The 22,927-nt window shown below is 38.9% G+C and overlaps 1 long non-coding RNA gene across 1 annotated transcript in view; it reads left to right on the forward strand.

Annotated features, from left to right (window-relative positions):
* Positions 1-18,864, forward strand: part of LOC138737693 (uncharacterized) — a 36,179-nt gene extending 17,315 nt beyond the window's left edge. Inside the window, exon 3 of the long non-coding RNA XR_011341153.1 lies at positions 18,733-18,864. This is a non-coding gene — a long non-coding RNA (uncharacterized lncRNA). The remainder of the gene's footprint in view (positions 1-18,732) is intronic.
* Positions 18,865-22,927: the final 4,063 nt, after the last annotated feature.

The following is a 22,927-nucleotide window of genomic DNA, read 5'->3' on the forward strand; positions in this document are numbered from 1 at the left end:
ATAAGTAAATGGGGGGGGGGTGGTGAGGGGTTAACTACAGATTAAGGATCTTATCATAAAACGACATGATCACATCAGAGAAGTAAAAAATATCTTATATAAGAGGATTTAATGTGTATTATTTATATAATTTTTGTATTCAGTATTATTTTTGGGCATAGTACAAGTTATGATCTAATTGTTTAATTATTATAATTATAGGATTTAATGACCTGAATGAAATCAGTTATGCAATAGTTCTGGTTATGCTTTTAATTTACAATTGACATATATATGATATGATCTGATTTATGTTATCATTAGGTTACCTTGTGTAAAGGGTTTTGGTTAAACTCAATAAAAATATTTTAAAAACAGGCCCTTCGGCCCACAATGTTGTGCCAACCTTTAGACCCACATAACACTCAACTTAAAATTCATCCATATGCTTGTCTAATAATCTCTTGAATTTTACCAATGTACTTTCCTCCACCACTGACCCAGACAGTGCCTTCCACACACCAACCACTCTGTGTAACAAACCTTCCTCCAATATCTCCCTTGAACTTCCCACCTATTACCTTAAAACCATGCCCTCTTGTTTTGTGAAGGAGGCACTGACTCTCTACTCTATCTGTTCCTCTTAATATCTTGTATACCTCTTTCATGTTTCTTCTCATCCTCTTTCTCTCCAAAGAGTAAAGCCCTAGCTCTCTTCATCTCAGCTCATAATGCATACTCTCTAAACTAGGTAGCATCCTGGTAAATCTCTTCTGTGCCCTTTCCAACACTTTCATGTCTTTCCTACAATGAACTGGACACAGTGCTCCATGTGTGGTCTAACCAGAGTTTTTTAGAGCTGTACCTTGCGGCTCTTAAACTCAATCCCTCAGTTTATGAAAGCTAACAACCCATAAGCTTTCTTAACTACCCTTTCTCCCTGTGAGACAATTTTTAGGGATCTGTGGATATGGACTCCTAGATCCCTCTGCTCTTCCACACTACCAATAATCCTACCATTAACTTTGTACTCTGTCTTGGAGTTTGCCCTTCCAAAGTGTACCACCTCACACTTCTCCGGATTGAACTCCATCTGCCATTTCTCAGCCCAGGTCTTCAGCCTATCCATGTCCCTCTGCAATCGTCTACAATCCTCTACACTATCCACCAACCACCAACATTTGTATTGTCTGAAAACTTGCCAAACCACTCTTCTACCCCCTCATCCAAGTCGTTAAAAAAAATCATGAAAAGCAGAGGTCCCAGAACAGATCCTTGTGGGACATGATTAGTCACAGCCCTCCAATCCGAATGTACTCCCTCCACAACAACCCTCTGTTTTGTACAAGCAAGCCAATTGTGAATCTAAAGGCCAATCTTCGCTGGATTCCATGCCTTCTGACTTTCAGTATAAATCTACCATGTGGAACATTGTCAAATGTCTTACTCGAAATATAGAACAATTACATTAGCCCACATCCACCGCACTACCCTCATCAATATATCTGATCACCTCCTCAAAGAAATCTGTCAGGCTTGTGAGACATGATTTGCCCTTCACAAAGCAATGCTGACTGTCCCTGATCAGACCATGATTCTCTAAATGCCTATAGATCATATCTCTAAGAATCTTTTCCAACAGCTTGCCCACCACAGACATAAGGCTCACTGGTCAATAATTAACTGGACTTTCCCTACTACCTTTTTTGAACAAGGGGACAACATTTTCTGATATCATTCCCATGGATAATAAGGACACAAAAATCCAAGCCATCTCCTCTTTCACCTCATGGAGCAGCCTGGGGAACATTCCGTCAGGCCCTGGGGTCTTATCTGTCCTAAAGCATTTTAACTGCTCCAACACATCCTCTCTCTTAATATCAAGAAGCTCTAGAACATTAGCCCCACCCATATTGTCCTCACTGTCATCAAGATTCCTCTCATTGTCATTCAGACATCCACAGGAAAGGTGTCTTATACCGTTGTCCAATTGCAACATGAAAATACATTTGTAATTTTCAATGTCTATGGCAAAGAAAGAAAACACTTCTGGAGATATTCTGATGATTCCCTGTAGCTACCAATTGTTTCTGTAGAACTAATATGTGCAAATAATAGATGCATCAGGAAAAGTATGATGGGGTTATCACAGCGACAGCGACAGGATAGCTTTTCTATGCTCCATTTTAATGAAGATGCTCCATACATAGAATTATTTATCGGTAACTTTCAGTGCCTTAGGATATGCAGCACCACATGTTGTGCTTTCCTTTATTTTTAACTTCCAATAATATTTTAAATTAATTTTACTTGTCAAAATGTGACACATATTTGCTAAGATGTTTCATTTTCAAACTATTTTGAAAGAAATTATCTAGATTACTGAATGGATTATAGGGATAAATTCATCTGCTAAAATGCTTATTTGCTGAGCTTTGATTCTGAATAATTTTTTTTAGGATCATTCCATTGAATTGTTACTGTCTCCTTAATGTTTCTCCTGAAGACTCTCCTTTGTACAATCTGCTGTTCAGAGCATTAATGAACCATAGGTCATATTTAACTTGTTAATGGTTTAAGGAAAAAAAATGAATTGAATGACAAATTCCAGAATCTTTAACTTCTTACATGCAGAATACTTGTAGAATACAAACTTCCAATGGAATAATTAAAAAAAAATAATAAAAACTGGTGGCAAAATTAGTTAAAAAAAATAGATCTTCACCAGCTGCACATGGGCATAAGGAGTCTTTCTTTTTCATCCACCTCTTCAATAAAATTTATGGATGATAATACACACAGTTTCTAGATAGGGATGAAGTAAATAATGGAACTCTTTCATTAAAAATTTTGACAAACAGATGTATAGTAAACTTACGATTAGCCGTAATGCTTGAGACTAGACCTAGTTCGGTTAAGTGGCTTTTTCGGATATTCGGGAATTTCTCTAAGAAGACGAGTGGTATCAGGAGGATACATATCGGCCGCCATCGATCCCCCACATTTCTCCACCGCTGTCGCGCATCCTGCCCGGGAGCCTGAGTCCCTGCTCCGGCTTGTGAGCCTGAAGACTCACTTCACTGTAAGCTCACTTCCTGGTCACCTAAGCCACACTCTCTCCCCACTCGCTTGCCCACCTGAGCTGTGCTCTCTCCCTGCATGCCCAAGTTGTGCTCTCTCCCCACTTGCCCAATCCGCACAGTCTCCCCGCTTGCCCCAGCTGCTCTCTCTGTCAAATACCCTTTCAGCGGGGTCACTGAAATTCTGTTGGCAGATAATGCAGAATTTTAGTGACCCCACTGAAAGGGTATTTGACAGAGGGAGCAGTTCGTGGAGCAGGAAAAGAGTGCGGCTCGGGCAAACTGGGAGAGAGTGCGGCTCAGATGGGCAAGCAGGGAGAGAGCGGCAGCATGACTTTTTATGGACCATTTATTCTGAGAATAATTACCTTCAGCATTTTGCATGTAAATAGTATCCACAAAGGTAATATTAGGTCCATTAGAATCAATTTTTCAGAAGCTGATGCTGGGAGTATGCAGAAACTAAAGAAGGAACGACAGTATGATATTGATTGGATAGTTTTCACCTTAGCTCAGAATAATTCGATGATATGAAAAGGAATGGACCAGGGTAGACCTGGTCCAACTTTTTTTCAAATTGTGCCATCACGTTACGCCCAAAAAAAGTCTCAAGCATTTCGGATAATCATAAGTTTCCAATAGTTACCGAGCTTCACACACTGAATAAGTCCTGTGAATTTGGTGATTTGAAAAATTCACTCATTAGAGACAGAATCATTTGTGGAAACCCATATAATGGACTTGGAGAAAGACTGCTGTGTGAAAAAGATTTGACAGTGGAAAAGGCTGTGCATAGATGACACGACCACAAACTAAGGTGCTGCACAGGATAGACATAACAGTGCATGTGGTGAAAACAGAGAAGCAGAGCACCAGAAGTTTCTCAAAGCTACAGAAAAGCAAAGAGGTTGGCTCAAACAGCAAATGCAGCAGGTGCAGAGGTAGACATATTCCAAAGATACGTCCTGCTTATGGAAAGTGATGCAAATTCGGGGCTACCAAGAGAAAGGTATACACAGTGGATGGTGAAATGGAGGAATTCTTTGTGGATTCACTGATGCTGGAAAAACAGAATGGATAATTCCAGTGGGTGTGAATGAGACAGTAATTCCATTTAAGATCGACAAAGGAGCCCAGGTGAATCTGTTATCTGTGGACGATTACAAGACCCTCATCACAAAGCAAGATTTAATCTAGTGAAATTAAAAATGCCAGCCTACAGTGGAGAGAGACAGTTCCAGTAAAAAGGGGTTGTATAGTGATTTTCCAACACAAAGGACGGCACCTAAAGTCACAGCTACTGATTGTAGAAAAGAGTGTACAGCCAATATTCGGTCTGAGTGCATGTGAAGAACTCAACTCAGTGAAAAGAGTTTTCATAGTGGCTTCACAGTCTGAAGATGAGCACACAGCGCTCATGGAAGAGTATGCAGATGTATCTGGTGGGCTTGGAGGTTTATCTGGTGTACACAAGATTCACATGGATGAGGCAATGGCTCCTGTTGTCCATGCATGCAGGAAAGTTATGTTTCCACTTAAAGATAAATAAGAACTAGAACACATGGAATGGATGAAAGTCATACAGAAAATGGAAGAACCTACAGATTGCGTCAGCTCACTAGTAATCATGCAAAAGAAAAATGGAGTATTGGGTTTCTGTCCATATCCAAGAGAACTCAATAAAGCCATCAAGAGAGAGCATGTTGAATTCCTAATATGGGAGGAAATCATGCCCCAGTTTTCAGGGGCCAAGTGGTTTAGAAAACTTGATGCGTAATCTGGATTTTACAGATGAAGATTGATGAGGCAAGTTCGAGACTTTCAATGTTCCACAACTTTCTTTGGCTATCACATGGGATCTTGTCTACACCAGGAGTCTACCATAAAACCATCCATGTGATTTTTGAAAGTTACCTTGAGTTGTATGAGAGTCTACTAAGGAGGAGCATGATACGTGACTAAGGTAAGGGCTTGACAAGACACGGAATGTCAGTATGAAATTAAATAAAGAGAAATGTGAGTTTGGCAAAAAAAACACGAACCTTCATAGGAGATGTCCGATCTGAACAGGGAGTGAAGCCTGGTCCAAGAAAGACATCAGCCATTGAGAGTTTTGTGAGGCACTTAGATCACTTCTTGAGCAGAAAAAAAATGAGTGGATCTGGTTGCACGAGCAAAAAGAGGTCTTCCAAGCACTCAATAAACTCCCAGCAGAAGAGCCTGTACTAACATTTTATGATCTAGATAGGCACACTAGGATCTCGTCTGATGCATCCCAACATGGCTTTGGAGCAGTACTTCTGCAGCAGCATGAGGACACATGATGTCCTGTGGCCTATGCATCAAGGGCGTTAACAAGTGCAGAAGCCAACTATGCACAGGCAGAGAAAGAGCTTCGTGCCACCACTTATGCATGTGAAATGTTCCATCAATACATTTATGGACAAGCTCTTGAAGTGGAGATGACCATTAACCACTAGTCTCAATTATGTCCAAACAACTGAATGTCCCATGAGAATACAGCGCATGTTGATAAGGATGCCGAAATACAATATGAAAATTATCTACATGCCAAGAAAATACGTTTGCAACTGATGCAGTTGACAAGAAAGAAAAGAGCGTCCAAAAGATTAATGTGGAGATCCAGGTCTGTTTACATGATTATCACCTCATTTCCAGTATCCCAGAATAGAACAGACCAGATCAGAAAAGCAACAGAGACAGATGAAACAATGAAAGAGCTAAAAGATACAGTACAGAAAAGATGCCCAGCAACTAAGAATGACTGTCCAATGGGTATTTGGAATTACTGGGCATGCAGAGATGAACTTTCAGTTGTGAAAGATATGGTCATCAAGGGGAACAGGTTTGTGATTTCAGTATTGCTACACAAGGAAATGCTCCAGAAGATACACGAAGGGCACCTTGGTGAGGAAAAATACAAACATAGAGCTTGAGAGGTGATGTCCTGGCCAAGAATGAATCAAGACATAAGCCAGACCACTGCTTCACATGAAATATGCCTTACCTGTAGGCCAGAGCAGCAAACAGAACCACTTTCATCCTTTACCAGAGAGGCTGTACTTCAAAGTTGGAGTAGATTTGTTTGACTGTAATGCGAAGAGTCATATAGTAATAACAGACTATTTGTCCAATTACCCAGAGGTAGCAACGCTGCAGTCAACATCCAGCAAAGCAATTATCACTTTCATGAAAAATGTGTTTGTGGGGCACGGAGTTCCTTGTGAATTAATATCAGACAATGGACGACAATTTTCGAGCAGTGATTTTTGAGTCCATTGCAACTACTTAGGGGTTTTGACATTTAACTTCAAGCCCACATCACCCAAAGTCTAATAGCCTAGCAGAAAGTTCTGTCAAGGTGGTGAAGAGCTTTATGAAGAAAGCGCATGATGGACGAGAGTATTTCCACAGAAGTCTAAAGATTCACAGAAGTGCACCACTACAGAATGGCCTTTCTCCTGCCCAAATGCTGGTGGGTCTACACATACGTAACAACCGTCCAATGCATGAAAATCTGTTGACATCTAAAGGAGCACACAAGGTCAAACTGGCTAAAGTGGAAGAGAAAGTAAAACGGAAACAGTATCATGATAAGACTGTGAAAAGCCGACTAGTCCTGAAGGCTGGAGTTCAAATGTGAATCTGAGATCACAATTCTGGCACATTGTCCATGCATGGATATGTGCAAGAGGAAATAGATCCACAATCTTAACAGATCTATACAGAGGGAGGGACACCTCTGAGAAGGAACCATGTTGATCTACGACCACAAGCTCCAACACAGAAGGGACTAGCACATGTAAATAAGGAACATGCTGTTCAGAGTTCACAGAAAGACATAAATACTAATGCAGCAAATGCAAGCAGTGGAAGCACATACCAGACCAAAAAGGACTATTAAACAACCTCAAGAGACTAATTGAAAGCTGCTGAGTGGAAAGGGACTGGCACAGAATGTAGATACCCTTGTTATGTAGACATAGTATTGTGTGTTTTTCTTTTTTTTTAAAAAAAGGGGAAAGATGTGTTATTATGCATGTACAATAAGGAACTACATTGCCCAGTTGATAATGCATGCGGTTTTGTGTGGGAACAAAATGTAGACTACGATAGAAGTCAAATGTGTTGTTAGTTCAAGAAGCTCAAAAAATAAAGTTGTTTAAGCGTTAAAACCACGCAAGGTTTTTCCTCTTCAAGGAACAAACAAAACTGTGTCTGAAATTTGTAGTCTGATTCCACCAAAACCTTATACTTTGACTCTCTCAGATGCATCTTTCTAAATTTAGGATTAAACAAAAGTGCTGGATAAACTCAGCAGGTCTTGCAGCATCATGAAAAGAGAAAAGGCAGTTGATGTTTCGGGCCTGAACACTTCTTCAGGATGACTTTCTGAGTTTTTGTGCCAATATCAGTGTTGCAATGTGTTATTTTCTGATACCTGGAATGGCAGGAATGACTTATGAGGAAAGATTACGCAATTTGGGATTGTACTCGCTGGAGTTTAGAAGATTGAGAGGGGATCTCATAGAGACATATAAAATTCTGGCAGGACTGGACAGAATGGATGCAGATGGGATGTTCACAATGATGGGAAAATCCAGAACCCGGGGCCATGGTTTGAGGATAATAGGCAAACCATTTAGGACCGAGATGAGGAGGAATTTCTTTACCCAAAGGGTGGTGAATCTGTGGAATTCATTGCCACAGAGGGCAGTAGAGGCAGGTTCATTAAATCTATTTAAGAGGGAATTAGATATATTTCTTCAGTATAAGGGCATTAAAGGTTACGGAGAGAAGGCGAGGACGGGGTACTGAACTTTAAGATCAACCATGATCTCGTTGAATGGCGGAGCAGGCTCGAAGGGTCGAATGACCTACTCCTGCTCCTATCTTCTATGTTTCTATGTTTCTATGTAAATTGGGTCCTTGTTAATTCAAAATAGAAAGTTTGCTTCTTCTCTCCAGTTGTCTCCTAATTTTCAGAGTAAATGACTAATTTTTTTTGATGGGTTCCTGACTGCATGGAAATTGGATGCAGTACTCACATTTGACCTGAACTCAAGATTATTTGGTTCTAGAAACACAAAGCAATTATCTACAAAGGAAGTAAAAATGACAGATTTTGGCAACACAGAAAAAGAAATAAAATTTCTGCAGAAAAAAACAATTGTGCAAAACTATAGCAAAATTATGAAAGGGATAAATGTGGAGCATTACACAGAGTAAGTCCAATGTTTAAGTGCTGATGAAACAACATAATTTCACTGTGTAAACTGGATGATAAATTGGCTGAATAATAGGAAACATAACTGGTGACCAATGGTAGACATTTGGACTAGATTGCATTGTATTGTATTGCATTGCATTGCATTGCATTGTATTGCATTGTATTGCATTGCATTGCATCGTAAAAATCCTGGGAATGTTGCTGTTTATAATATATTTATTGATATATTTCATGTAACTATTAACCAAGAGACGACAGATGAATATATTTCATTTATTCTGGCAAGATAAAATTAATATAGACGATGTAACTATAGGCTGGAAAAGTAGTGGATATTTCCATAGAAGGTCATCAATGGCAGAAATGCTCCGAAGATATTGTTTTATCTCCCAAAGTGAAAGAGAGTTTGGTTTCAGATGTGTGCAGTGCCTATGTTTGGAAATGGTTTGAAAATTGAAAAGCTTATCACATTGACCTTGCGTCAAGCTCAGAGATCACAAACTTAAAAAAAAAACTGCTACATGCTGATTTATTATTTAAGTAATGATTTACAGATAAGTAGTACTTTTTTTAAACACACAAGTACAACAGGGCATGAATAATAAATGTGTGAATTACAATGCATTAATGAATCACTGCCTTTAAAAATAATTGGTTTTCTAAACTTTCTTCAAAATAACATTTAAATACCCAATGACAAAACTTGCATTGATAAATTGATCTCTGAGCCTCATATATACAAAATAAAAATGAGGAGAACACCTGAGAAAAATATTTCAGTAGATCCATAAATTTTCTTCATTATATTGTTGTTCATTACCATGTTGAAATCAGTGCAGAAAAGAAGTCAGGGCCCCTAATATGACAAAACACCAGTGAATTTGTGGGATTGAAGTACACCTTCTTCATATAGATTACGACCAATGAAGTTGCCCTATTTATGCACAATATTATACACTTACATGGCATCATAGACATATTTGTCGGATGTTGTCTATTTCTCCACCAACTAGCTATTGTAATGCACTGAAGTATAATGAAAATGTATTAAAGAGCAGAAACAACTCATTGCATTTTAAGAATAAGAAAGTGAAAATATAGCAGCTTTTAGTCTGTACAGCAGTGGTTCTCAACCTTTTTTGTCCTAGGCCCCATTTTAATTAAAAAAAAATGTACGCCCCACCATTAGTGGGAAAAAGTAATATATTCAAAAGAATTCTATTTACACCATTTACTGCAAGTGCATTTCAATGCAATTAGGTTTGGGAATACACTGGAATGCATATTTCATATTCAACTATTACTGACAAAAGGCAAAGGAGGAAAAACCCAACACCCAACCCCAACCAACCAATTTTCCCCTGCAACCGCTGCAATCGTGTCTGCCTGTCCCGCATCGGACTTGTCAGCCACAAACGAGCCTGCAGCTGACGTGGACTTTTTACCCCCTCCATAAATCTTCGTCCGCGAAGCCAAGCCAAAGAATTACTTCAGTATGTCAACCATCTCAAACACATATTCAACAAATGTCATCACTTCAGTGGGAACCTTGCCCCTGACGCTGGCTGCAGATTTTTTTGATTCAAAGGACCAATTTTGTTAGTTTCAACCTTAAATCTCCACATTTTGTAATTTCCAGTCAGTTTCTCTTAGCTTGTGGCAAATCGCTAACAGCACTGAAGGCACATTCTACTAAATAAGATGATAGAACATGTATCAATAGTTCCCTTGCTAAAGTAGTCGACTTTGGGTGTTTCTTTTCGATCTCATTAGACAGCCACATCATGGTTCCTTTCACTTTGAACAGTTTTTACATATTCATCATGTTGCAACTCAGATAACTCCTCTTGCTATTGCATTGGAACTTCAGATAAGTCCACCAGCAATGGCTGAGCTAACCAAGAGGGAAAACCATTGCCTTTAAATCACAAAATCTATCACTGAAGTCAGTAACCAATATTTTCAAATGGTCAACAATGATGCTTGTAGCAGCATTAGTTACCTTACACTTATTCAACCAATAGAATTGACCGAAATTTTTTGCAGAAATATTCCTTTGGTATAATTTTAGAAGTGTCATGAATCTAAATTTCTTTGTTTTTGCATCAACGAGTGTCATATATGCTACTTGGAGTTTCTTGTTCAATGTACTTAGTTTTTCAAAAATGTCCATCAAGTAACTCACAAATGCTTTGCCATCTGTTGTGAGCAAGAGCTTCATTTCAGGTTTGTCCTTCAAAAAGTTGCTAAGGAGATCAAACAGGTTCATAAATCTTTTGAAGCAGTTTCCCTTTGACAACCACCTTACTTCAGTGTGAAATAATATTCTCACATGTTCTGCATTTTTATTTACACAAAACTGCTTAAACAAACATTCACATTTGTCATTAGCTTTGATGGCATTGATACACTTGATCACAGAATGCAATATCTCATGTCGAACAGGGAAACTTTCTGAGCAACTAAGTTTTCTCAGTGCACAACCAACAGATTTGGATTTTCATCCTTCATTAATTTTAAACATCCTGTTTTTTTACCCATCATAGCAGGTGCACCATTTGTAGCACAAGATACAATGTTTCCTTTTGATATTTCATTTTCATCCAAATAATTTTTGAGCTTGCTGTAGATATCAACTGCTGTGGTGATTGTTTCTAATGATTCACAAAACAACGTCTCTTCTTGAATCTTTTCCTGATCAATAAATCACACGTATGCAATAACAGAGCCTCACTGTCCTATACAGCAGATTCATCCAGTTGTATTGAGAACTTTCATGATTTCAACTTCTTAATAAGTTGTTTTTTTAAAACATCTTGACCCATGTCATCTATTCTGCTGCAGAGAGTATTATTCTCAATGGCATTGCTCGGACATCTTTGTCATCCTTTTGCAGAGATATAGTATGATATTTTGCTATCAGCAGAGAAATGTCATAGCGAGCTTCAAGGGTACAGTTCAGGGCTGTAGTTTGCGCAGCAAATAAGGAAGAGATTTTTTATCTATTTTCTGTTTCAGTGTTTTAAAATATTCCAATTTCAAATGGCATGGTTAGGATGTTTTACCCTCAAATGAGCTTCAAGAAGGCCTGCTTTCATTGATTTATTTGTCAAAGTCTGTTGGCATAATAGGCAAAAAGGTGCACGTTCATCATGTACAGCAGGTATAAACCCAAACTTCAAGAACTCCACTGAATATTGACAAACATTTTGCTGCTTGGTCTACTCATTTTGAATATACAACAGCGCAAACTCCCTAAAACAGATTAATACAACAGCGCGAGGTCCCTGAATCAGATTAATACAACAGCGCGAGCTCCCTGAAACAAATTAATACAACAATGCGAGGTCCCTGAATCAGATTAATACAACAGCGCGAGGTCCCTGAATCAGATTAATACAACAGTGCAAGGTCCCTGAATCAGATTAATACAACAGCGTGAGGTCCCTGAAACAGATTAATACAACAGCGCGAGGTCCCTGAATCAGATTAATACAACAATGCAAGGTCCCTGAATCAGATTAATACAACAGCTCGAGGTCCCTGAAACAGATTAATACAATAGTGTGAGGTCCCTGAAACAGATTAATACAACAGTGCGAGGTCCCCGAAGCAGATTAACACAACAGCGTGAGCTCCCTGAATCAGATAAATCAATATTTTATTATCTTAGAATTGAAAAATGTAATAAAAGTTATGATCGAATCAAAGGAAGATACTGATCCTAAAAAAATCATGAAAAAATCACAAGGGTTGTTTCTGACATTTTTTCTCACAGGGAAGGCACCAAAACTTCACTAGCCTGGTGCTTTATTTTCTGGGGTCCCTATTTTCCAATTTTGGCTCACTCCTCAGGCTTGGTGGACTCATCAAAATATTCCCATGCTAACCCCCCCTCCCCTCCCCACCCTGGGAGTGCATATGTCCCACGTTGAAAATTTATGCTGTACTGAATAACTACCCAATCAAAAGGTAACTGTTGAAACATATTCATTACAATCTGTGAAAGATTAGAGAACATTCCAAAACAAACCTAATGACATATTCACTAACACTGTTTAAAAAAGTTAAGACATATATTTCAATTAAGTATTCATTAAATTAAATATTTACCTTGCATTTGTGAATATTTTTATACTCCTTATGATCTCAAGGCTCCTCAAATGTTTCAAATTATGGTTTGCGAGAGTGAGGAAAGAGAAATTAATGAGGATTATTCAACCCTTACAGAAAGTGCATGTTATATCTCCTATCAATCACCTTACAATTTAATATATACCATAGTAAATATGATTAACAAAATCATATTTTGTTGTATCGTTTTATTTACTATAATCCTCTCTCTAGATTCATTAAATGTTGATTAGGTTTATTTTGTAAGATTACATTTCAGAAATTACATCATTACTTATTAATCAACCATCAAAAATAATTGAATTTGCTAAACAATTCACCTGTGCTGCTTTTATCTTGCAGACATAAAAATATAAAGACATTGAAATTCTCTTGAAGTACAAGACTAACTTAAATTACTTTTTTTTCATTTTGTGTTCCATGCACCGCTCTTTTTTTGTCCTATCTATTCCAATGATTTATTTTTTGAAATCCATATTGTGATCATGTGACCTCTTACTTTCTGGTTCTATCAAGTGCTGTGTGACCTGGAAGATTAATTCTTATTGCTACAAAATGAAATCAATATTGATATTTGTTATATGAAACATCAATAATGCAATGTATTTCAACTGGCCAATTCCGGTTGGCACCTTTCATATTTTGAAGTAGAACGATATTGAAGTTGTAATTCTCATGTAGTCTCCATTGGTCTTAATATATAGAATGCACACCATCAACATATTAAAACAATATAATTATTAGTTCTCTTCATAGAAGCAGCCTGGCCATCAAGCCATAGGAAAAACTCTGAAAAGGTGATTCACCAGGACTTGGCTTGTTGTAGGGGAAAGCTGGATAGGCTGAGTCTTTATTCCCTGGAGCATTGTAGGTTGAGGGGTGACCATATATAGATATATGTACCCATCATAATTTTTGGGATAAAGACATTTTTGTCCTTTATTTTCCCCTGTGCTCCACAGTTTTAAATTTGTAATCAAACAATTCACATGTAAATAAAGAGTGCATTCCAGATGTTATTTAAGGTTATTTGTATACATTTTGATTTGACCATGTAGAAATTACAATGCTTTTTATACATGGACCCTCATTTCAGGGCATCATAATGTTTGGGACACTTGGGTTCACAGGTGTCTGTGAGTACTTAGGTGGGTTTAATTGCTTCATTGATGCAGGTATAAGTGAGCTAGGCTTGCTTCTAAGCTTTTGATCACCTTTTGAGTCTGTAGTATTTTTCAACATGTTGACCAAAGCTATGCCAATGAAAGTCAGAGGCCTTTATGAGGCTGAAAATCAAGAGTAAAACAATAAGAGACATCGCCCAAACTTTAGGATTACCAAAATCAACAGTTTGAAACATTGTTAAAAAGATAAAGCATGCTGCTGAGCTCAGTAACTACAAAGGAAGACCTCCACTACTGATGACAGAAGAATTATTATTATAATGAAGAAAAATCCCCAAAAGTATGTCCAACAGGTCAGAAACATTCTTCAAGAGGCAAGTGTAGATGTATCAATCACTACCATCCATGGAAGACTTCATGATCAGAAATACAGAGGCCACTCTGCAAGTTTAAAACCATTAATTAGCCAGATTACAGTTTGCCAAGTATTTAAAAGATCCTGCTGAATTATGGTAAAAGGTCTTGTGGACAGATTAACCTGTATCAGAGTGTTAGCAAAGTGTGGAAGTGTTAAGGAAATTCCCACGATTCAAAGCATACTACTGTACCTTTGCCATGGTTTGCATCTTCCAGTGTAACCTCTATATTTCTAAGGTTTGGGTGATGTCCTTTACTGTTTTATATAAATGTATGCAAAAATCCTTGAATAAAATCTGGAATGCACACTTTAATTACATATGAATTGTTTGATTACGAATTTCAAACTGTGGAGCTTAGGGGCAAATAAATGAAAAAGAAGTCTCTTTGACCCAAACTTTATTGAGGGCATTCTATAAGATCATAAGGGGCATGGATAATATGAATGATTACAGTCCTTTTGTGAGGGAAGATGATTAGAGGACCAGAGTGCATATAAATTCAAAATGAGAGGGGGAGAGACTTAAGAGGGACCTGAGGAGTAACCTTTTCACTCAGAGAGTTGTCCATATCTGGCATGAGCTGTCAGAGATAGCTACATAAGTGGGTACAATTTCAATGGGTAGGAAGCACTTGAAAAGATATGGACCAAAATGAGGCAAATGGGATAATCCCAGAATGCTAATGTGGTCAGAATGGAAGAGATGGGCTGAAGGCTATGTTGCATGTTATGTGACCCTATGTCCAATGAACGTTGTTGGCAGTTTCTACATAGGTTTCAGATTTCCTGCATATTTTCAAATTGAACTTTGAGATGTGGGCAATGAAGGTAAGATCTGTTATATCCCTAAGTGGCCTTGAGTCTGTGATGAGGAACTGCAATTTGGAGAGGAACCTGCAGATGATTATTTCTCTAGCTATCCCTGCCCTTCTCAATTATATAGGTGCATACTTGGGATGCATTATCAAAGAAGCCTGAGCAGATTGTGGATTCACTGCCCTCTTACTAGTGGAGGGTGTAAATTTTTCAGGTGGTGCTTGGGGTGTGACTTAAGTGAACTACCTGACCTGAGTAGTTTTTTGAGTGTTGGAGAGTCATGGAGTATTGAGGTAATATCACTTGAAAACAGTTCCTTCAGACCAATTTGTCCATCCTGACTAAGTTGTGTATTTGAGCGGGTAACATTGTCTTGGATTTGGCCTGCCCTATCCAAGTCCTTGTGTAAATGACTTATAAACTTCACAATTGTGCACACTTCTACAGCTTTCTCTGCCAGCTCAAGCTCGCACACACCACCCTTTGTATGAAAAAAGTCTTGCCCTTTGAAATCTTTTCCTTCTCATCCATTCTCTCCTGGCTTTGGACTCTTCTATCCTGGGAAAAATACTGTGACCATTCCCCTTATAATTTTATGCACCTGAATAAGCTTACCCCTCATTATCCTCTGCTCCAAAGAAAAAGGTCCAAGTCTATCAATTATGTCCTTATAACTCATGCCCACCAGCCTTATAACATACTTATAAGTTCTCTTTTCATCCTCTTAAACAATGACATATTTCCTATAGCTGGTGACCAGAACTGTACACAATACTCAAAGTCTGGCATCACCAATTGTAGTGTGGATTATGGAGGGTCATGTGACCTCTCCAGCAAGCCTGTGATCAGAAATGACCTCACCTGCCAATCAAGGATTATATCTATCCTCCCATGAAGCTGATTTGTGATTGTTTCTTGCAGATGATGTGTGTTTGGTCCTTTGGATGTCAATCAATTGTTAAATCTGACCACAATTGGTCCAAGCAGGTCATGTAATCTGACCCTGGATTGAAAAGCCATGCATGGAGCCTGTTTACTCTCTTCCTTTTTGAACCTTGATGAGCTCATTAGCTTTATCCACTTTGCTGCCAAGATCCACCCCAACATCAAATTCACTTGGTCCAACTCTAGCAACACTCTCCCTTTCCTCGATCTCTCTGTCTCCATCTCAGGAGACAAAGTCTCGACAGACATCTTCTATAAACCCACCAATTCCAACAGCTACCTCAACTACACCTCTTCCCACCCTATTCACTGTAAGGATCCCATTCCATTCTTTCAATTCCTCCATCTTCATTGCATCTGCACCCAGGATGAGAACTTCCATGCCAGATCATCAGAGATCTCCTTCTTCTTCAAACAATGTGACTTGCCCTCTATTACAACATAGACCACCAGCAATAGAGATTTTCCAAGACAATGGTATCCCCAAAACAATAATTTTTTATTAATAATATAAAATCTTACTTAACTCTAAACGTAACCCCACAATGCGCAAATATATATGTGTGTGTGTGTGTGGGGTGGGGGGGGGGGGGGGTGGGGGGAATCCTAAACCATTACAGTTCAGGCAAAATTCTGAAGAGATGATTTTTAAAGTTCAGTTGAAACTCAGAGTCAAAAGTTCTCAAACTCACATATTCTTGTAGATTTGCTTCTAGAGGATGTTTCTTCATATGAATTACTTTTTCACAAATTTCCCTCTTTGGAGGTTTTGGAACTTGTGTTTCACACTATGATTTCATCAACCAAGACAAGGGTTAAAAGAAGTGACCATTACAAAAGCACATGCAAAACTGCCCTCTCTTAACAAAGAAACAGTTGAAGTGGCCCTTTCCTTTGAAGCTACTTATTCTGTGTTCCTTCCCTATCATGTGGAGAACACACAACCGTACCTCTCTCATTGATGGTTACTGCATCTCTTTGCCTTCAGATGAAGCGTGGTTCAATATTAAATATGCCGTCTTGAAATGTCCCAATCACGTGATGTGACATCACCACTGCTTTTGTTTGGTTTATCTCTTCCAAAGGTTTACGAGGAAATATACACGACACTTTCGTTATTCTAATATATCTTAATTTCAAAGTATCATCTTCCAAATGGATGAGCTACGATATTTCAAATTTCGATCTCTTTAATCCAATAAATCCAACTCTGTGACTGCTGCTTTATGTAGTTTTAATTTGTTGATAAAATAGATGAAATGTTGTTAACTGCTGTAGCCTGTGACTAAATCTTGCTGCATGCAGACAGGAACCTGCTTCTTCATCTGCAAAGCTACAAATGGGATTGAACATAATCAGGCAAACACAACGGAAAATCCTGCTTCTCACATTACCGTAAAGGGAAAACCTACAATAAGGTGTTTTACTTTGTTGTTGCTAAACTTTGTTCTTGATTGAATGGTGATCACTCAATTAGTATTTTGAATATCCGGCCTTCCTTCAAAATTCAGCCATAACTTGCAGTTGATCAAAGCTTTCTGGCATTCTGATACTTTTAGCCATGTCCAGGCTCTCAGTCAATGGATTGTATCCATTCAAGGGCATTACAACTTTGAAATGATCTATGCACAAATGTCAACAGCACCCAAGATGAAATTTTGCTTGTCAGCTCCAGTTCTTTGACCATGTTCATACTCTGTGCCTTAACTCATATTCTACAATCATCAATTCTATCAAGGCAAACAAGAAGGCTCGATTTAAGATAATACATCCTCTATGTTCGAAGTTTGGTATTATGATAAAACTGCCTTTCACACATCTGCTTGAAATTTAGTGACACAAAGGCAGGAAATATTCCTCCTCAAGGCTGACTCCTTGAACTCCTTTCGTTTGCAATTTATGAAAAGTTCTTAAAATGGTTTCTTGTATTTTTTTTTCCAAAATGACACAGTATTGATTTAGATCTATCTCCTTTGTATTTGTGCTGGAGAGTCAAGTTTAATATGTTCATAAAGAAAGATGGCATTCACAACTAGTGCAAATTTAAATTAATAATGAAAGACTGATATATTTCAATGGACGCTTTGAACTGTTATTGAGATTTGTTGCATTCCTTAATGTAGTAAGCATGAACCTTAAATGAACCCACTTCCACATTCCTGAGAGAATACTTACTCTTGCTGAGTTATCTTGTTACAGTAGTGATAAATTGAGCAAGGAATATCTCTTTTCAGTTTATTTTAGCCATTGGTTCTTGAATGTGGTTTCGCCAATCTCCTGTGTTTTTGTAAGGCTAAAGAATAACCAAATTATATTTTAACGAGAGCTTTAATGACATATTATGCACCTGAGCCATTCTAATGTTCTGCCAAGTGATTTGTATTTTTTACTCCTTGGAGCTCACATTCTCTGATGTAAGAATCACAAACTGGATCAATCCCATTTACTGGCTGATTGTCATTAAATTCTGTTCCAACAAAACTTTGGTTTTAAAGTCCTTGTCTTTACATTCGAAGTCTCCCACCACCTTTCTCCTCACTACCTCTGTGATAACCTACAGCTGTACAAATCTCCTAGAACTCTTTTCACAAGACCTGACTTTATGAACACCCCTGAATTTATTTTCTCCAATATTAGTTGTTGTTCTTGAGTCCCAAAGCTCTGTAATTCCTTCTCTGACCCTCTCTAATTGACTCTCCTCTTTTAAACTATTAAAACTTTTTTTTCAAGATTTAGGATGTGTATTCTTTCCTTTGACTTGGTGTCAGTTTTTGTCTGTTAACTTGTATAAGATATTTAACTCTGAGACAGACAAGTGGCTTATATGCAATCAAAATTTGTTATGCAGCTGAGTTTGTTGTAGAAAATGTTAAATGGATTGTGAAAGCCCATTATCTTTCAGTCCTTTGCTACCAGTTGTATTAATCCTGAGGGATAATGCTGACTATTTTGGCCCTTTCTACATTTTATGCATATTCATCAAAGCATCTGGCTGTTGGGGAAAGGACGAAGAGGATGAAACACTCCAGAATTTCCAGCTGAAAGATACTGGCATCTTTCAGGACACCAGTGTGTGAGGTCCCCTCAGAACACAGTAACACCACAGACTCTGAAAACTTTTCTATTGCTCAATACAATGAGAGGTAATTCAAAGTAAATGTGAATGATTGCAGATAGAATGATAAAGTAAAAGATTTCAAAATTATTTCCAGAAATCAGAAATAAATGCTCTCAGGTTCTGGAAGTCTTCACTTACATCTCGATCCAAATATCTTGGCAGCTAGATTTCCCTTAGGAAACCTATTCCAATACAGCAGAAGGGTAATTCTAGGATTTGGTGTTAATTCATCACTAGCTTTGTATGACAGATGTAAGTTGTTGGAGCTGTAGAAAAATTCAAAACTATGAGAAAATTCAGAGATAATCATAAATAGCAAAAGGTTAATGGTTAGCGTAGGGGTCCCAACAACCCGGGTTGGAATCCGGGTAACGAGTTTGTAAGTCCTGCCTGTGTTTGTGTGGGCTTCTTCCGTGTGCTCTGGTTTCCACCCACTGTTCAAAATATACAGGGGTTGTAGGTTAATTACTTGGGGTGGCACAAGCACATGTGGCAGAAAGGCCTGATACTGTGCTGTATGTTTAAATTAAAAATTAAAAATATTTCCATTTCTCTCTCTGAAGGCACTGTCTAGCTTGTTCTTTCCAGCATTTAATTATATTATTTCAGATTTCCAACATATGGAGTTTCTCGTTTTGAAATTTGGGGATTGATTTTAAAGGTAAGTGGGCAGGAGATAGTCACTCAACCCATTTATTTTAGGTTTAAAACCTGTTGCATGACATTGAATATGGAAAAGTATATAACAAATGTTATATACTGAGGAAACCTGGGTCTATTTTATGTTAGAGCATGAACACTAATGCTTTAAGAGCCACATCATTCCTATTCATTTCCTGATTCTTCACCGTGTGTTTGGAATAACTATCGGCAAGTAATTCTTGCACTGTGCTGTTGAGCATGCGTAGTGAGAGACAGTGTATCAATACGTGACCCAGTAGCCTGATGTGATTAAAGAAATGTGCTGTAAACTTACAAACCTTTCTTATGTTTATTAAGACTTTAGATGATACAACCCAGATACAACATGGTGGCAGTGGTGGGATAGATTGAAACCCGCACCATATAGAAAAAAAATTAGGAATAAACATGGAGAGAAGGAAACAAAGAAAAAGCACCATTATCTGATTACCATTGTTGGAGAAGAAAATGGCCACAGCAAGAGCAACAGCAGGAGCACTGCATCCAGTACCAGATGGGGAAGCCGACGATGTCATAGAGGCTTTCCAAAGGTTCAAGTATATGGTGGTACACCACTGACCTACTGCAGGGGTCAACCTCTGTACCTGCAGAAGAGCATGGGGACAAGATAACACCTGGCCGGCTGTCAATCAGCTGACTTGAATGGGTCAAGCCTGACCCGGTTAGGTATCAATCACCCTCCGGGATATAAGCCTGAGCCGGCCCTTCGAAGTCACTCTCAGAGCTCACAGCAGCACAATCTCACAGCTGGCTCTGTGGAGTTTTACGTCGAATAAAGCCTGTTGTACAGTCTTTTGGTTTTGTATGTTTGCTTCTGACTGACAGCGCACCACAAAGCAAAAATGCAACCCGGCATTCAAAAGTTTCCTCAAGGGAGCGACATCCTTTTTTTGGATGGGAGAGCGAGGACTAGGCCTGTTTACTAGCTGGAAACTGGCTGAAGAGGAAGAAAATAACCCAGAAAGGATATTTGAAATATTTTCCTCTCATCCGGATTCACGATCCAACCATAGAATAAAGCGATACGAGTTCCAGGGATAAAAACAAGAGCCTGATGAGTCAGTAGATAATTTCCTTACAAGGCTAAAGAATATTGCTGTGAAATCCAAGTACAAAGAAACAGAGGAGAGAATAGTCGACCAACTAATCTGGGGAAGCACTCATTTCGAAGTGAGAAAGCTTTCATAGGAAAAGACTGTTTGAAACTAGCAAATGCCATAGACGCAGCTAGGGCCTTTGAGGCCACTAGGAGGAAAATGCATTCCCTCTCTGTGTAGGCCAATAAATAGCACAATGATAGAAGGGTTGATGCTTGTATGGACCACAAGGGCTTTGAACAGGCTGAACTAAGAACTCACAACCTGTCTTCCAAATGGGGTTTATCCACAAGTTTGCCAGCTTGTCCTGTTCCAGTCCCAGCTGCTGCTGCTGAAATGTGGAACTAAATTCTCTCTCTCTCATACACACACACACACACAAACACACACACACACACACACAAACACACACACACACACACACAAACACACACACAAACACACACACACACACAAACACACACACACACAAACACACACACACACACACACACAAACACACACACACACACACACAAACACACACACAAACACACACACAAACACACACACACACACAAACACACACACACACAAACACACACACACACACACACACAAACACACACACACACACACAAACACACACACACACACACAAACACACACACACACACAAACACACACACAAACACACACACACACACACAAACACACACACACACACAAACACACACACACACACACACAAACACACACACACAAACACACACACAAACACACACACACACACACACAAACACACACACACACACACACACAAACACACACACAAACACACACACACACACACACAAACACACACACACACACACACACACACACAGAGAAAACCACATGACCCTCTTAGACAGCATACTGCACTCAGACTGCGGCACTGGACCCAATGTTCTGATTTCATTCATCTGTTGCTTTCCGAAACAATAATCCATTACTCCACAGCATGTCCAATTAACACCTACTTGTGAAGTCCTTATAGGCATTCTTCAAAGCTTTTGCAAAGACACTCGGAGCCTGGACTGTCTGGCTTGAGCAGAGCTCCAGCATTTTAAATGAGATCTGTTTTGAAGTGTTTTTATCTGTGTGTGACACAATCCCACAATTTATCTTCCAAAACCATATCTATGTACAATATAAAATATAACATAAACTGTCACGACCCGATATGCCGATATTGAAAGGGAGCTGTTGGCAGTCGTATATGTATGTGAAAAATTCCACAAATTCCTCTATGGGAGATAGTTTGTGGTAAAGAGTGATCATCGGCCACTGGAACACATCTAGAAAAAGAACCATAGCAAGGCACCAGCCAGATTACAGAGGCTACTCCTCCAGCTCCAATGTTATGACTTCACTTTGAAATACAGGCCAGGGAAGGAAATAGTGCTTACCAATGCCTTGTCATATATTTCCCCAAACCAAAAATATGATAGAATTGACATGGAGATCAAGGTACCTCACTTCGTCAATGTGACCAGTAACAAACTAAAACTGATTAAAGAAGAAACTGTAAAGGATGAAATGCTGCAGTTGCTCTCCCAACAGGTGATACGGGGATGGCCAGAAAGGATAAAACAGGTACAGCCTACAATACGCCAGTATTGGTCCATCAGGGATGACATATCCCTGGAGAAGGGTGTACTGCTGGCAGGGTCTCAGATGATAATACCAGAGACAATGCAAAATAAATTCTCCAGAAAATACACCAAGGCCACATGGGAATGGAGAAATGCAAACTCAGAGCAAAATCAGCAGTTTACTTGACAGGCATGTATAAGGACATAGAAAAAAATGGGCGCTACATGACCAGCATGCTAGAAATACAGAAATACACAACAAAAAGAAGAGATGATTCCCATTGAAAAACCCGCCAGGCCATGGCACACAGTGGGCGCAGACCTGTTCATAGAAAACAGAGTGGTATCTCATTGTATCCTGCTACTACTCCAAATTCCCCTTCATCAGGAAACTGAAGGACCTGAAAGCATCAACCATCACTGCTGCAGTATGAGCACTCTTCACGGAATGGGATACCTGAACAAGTGATATGTGACAATGGGTCCCAATTCACATCACGTGAATTCAGAGAAATAGCTGCAGAATACCCCAAGGGCCATAGATTCATGGAGAGGAATGTACAGACAATTAAATGCATTCTCACTAAGTGTCAAGAGACAAAGGAAGACCCTTACCTTGCTCTCCAATCACTGTGAGCAACACCCTT

The sequence above is a fragment of the Narcine bancroftii genome, chromosome 6 (genome assembly GCF_036971445.1).
Source record: "Narcine bancroftii isolate sNarBan1 chromosome 6, sNarBan1.hap1, whole genome shotgun sequence".
NCBI lineage: Eukaryota > Metazoa > Chordata > Chondrichthyes > Torpediniformes > Narcinidae > Narcine > Narcine bancroftii.